This window comes from Acinonyx jubatus, chromosome D3 (genome assembly GCF_027475565.1).
Source record: "Acinonyx jubatus isolate Ajub_Pintada_27869175 chromosome D3, VMU_Ajub_asm_v1.0, whole genome shotgun sequence".
Taxonomy (NCBI): Eukaryota; Metazoa; Chordata; class Mammalia; order Carnivora; family Felidae; genus Acinonyx; species Acinonyx jubatus.
The window spans coordinates 71,578,802-71,580,948 of NC_069392.1; positions in this window are offsets into that span (position 1 = coordinate 71,578,802).

Consider the following 2,147-nt stretch of genomic DNA (forward strand, 5'->3'; position numbering starts at 1 on the left):
AGTGCAGAATTGTTAAGTTGCTTTTATTTTTGAATGATGATATTATCTTCAAACTTTTATATGGAATTTTTGTTATTGTAGATGGTACCTTCCACAATTCCTAGCTATTTAAAGGTAACTGAGATGGTAAAACACCGTAATCTATAGGGATAATGACAGGACAAGGAGAAGGAATCAAAGATATAGTACTTATTTCTTTGGTATTATTTACATTTTACCTTAAATAGGATACAAGGTCATTAAATATATTATTTTCCTGTTTGTAAAGTGGGGAAAATAGTAAATTTTTTGCTTCCTGGTTTCAAAGTCATCTTTCTTGGAATATACGTACTGTATTAAAATGTGTTATTTTGAGACTTGTGTGTTTATGGCATTGGTGTATGGCTAAAAGGCTCACAGTCCTGTGAAAGTACAATCTAAATTGGAAAACAGTGAAAGTGACATTAGGTACTCACAAAATAAGGCACAATCTGAATCATAGTATAATTGCATCTTTAATTACGTGTTTTGAAAATTTTATTCGTGAAGGAAAAATACTCAGAACCCAGAATTTTAGGGAGACCAACATCCAAGGATTTGGGGACAGAGGTCAGAGACTCCCTTTAGTTAAGCTGCTCTTCAAAATCTCAGTGGGTTTCTACATACTTCTAGCATCTTTCCCACTATGCCCTCTTGTCCCCCACCCACCAGGTTTCTATGCATCCTCTTAACGCACAAAGGAAGCTAGAAGGTGATTATTAGAGGAGTTAGTTACTTTGCAATGAAAAATCTAATCATTCTTCATGAGAATGGTACTTCTGCATCTTCTTACGCTTGAATTTTGACATAATTTTATGTGAAACATCAGAAGCTGTTCAAGCCACAACTCCAAAAAGGTGTGTACCTCTTTATAGGTTTGAGATTTGGTATATGATATGTATAAGCAAAAGCAGACTTTTTTGTGGGGCTAAATATCTCCTTAACAATAACTTCCATACAAACAGATTAGAAAATCTTGACTAGAAGAATTGCTTATAAAGAGTATTAAACAAGCATTTATAATGTAAATGCCTCAATTATATACTGGTAAATAATAAGATAATAGGTTATTAAAAATCATGATTTTAAAAATAAATGCTATTGACTATGAGATAGCTTTATAGTTTATGGGGTGCCTGGGTGGCCCAGTCTGTTGAGTGTCTGACTCTTGATTTTGGCTCAGGTTGTGATCCCAGGGTGGTGGGATCAAGCCCTGCATTGGACTCTGTGCTCAGTGTTTCTCTCTCTTTCTCTCCCTATGCCCCTCCCTCTCCCCTGCTTGTGCTCTCTCTCATATATATATATATATATATATATATATATCTATATATATATATATCTATATATATATATCTATATATATATCAGTTTGTTTATATATATATGATATATATACATACATCTTATATATATGTTATATATATCTTATATATCATATATATAATTTTATGACTCATTCAATTTTAGGGACTTGGATCAGTTTTTAATTTTTTTTCTTTTGAGTTTTGAGATAATTGTGCATTTAGATGTAATTAATAAAAAATAATGCAGACAGATGCCAAATTTCCTTCACCCAGTTTCTCCCAAAGTTAATACCTTGCATAACTATAGCATAATATCACAATCAGGAAATCTACATTGGTACAATCCACTGATTTTATTCAAATATCATCAGTTTTACATGCACTAATTTATGTGTGTGTGTTTAATTCTGTGCAATTTTGTCATATGTAAATAGATTCATATGACCACCATCACGTCAACACACAGAACAAGTTTATCACAAGGATTCCTCCTGCTACCCTTTCACAGCTGCAGCCACCTCCCTGCTTGCCCCCGCCTTCTTGATCCCAAAATTCTAGTTCTGTTCTCCCTATCCATCATTTTGTCAGTTCAAGAATGTTATACAAATGGAATAATATACCATTTAACCTTTTGAGGTTGGCTTTTTTCACTCAGCAGTATTCCCTTGAGACCACCTCAATTGCGTCAACAGATCTTTCCTTTGTATGGCTTAGGAGTATTCCACATATGGATTGCTATAGTTTGTTCACCCATTAAAGGATTTGTGAGTTGTTGCCTGTTTGGGGCTATTTATAACCAAACTGTTGTGAATATTTGTGTACAGG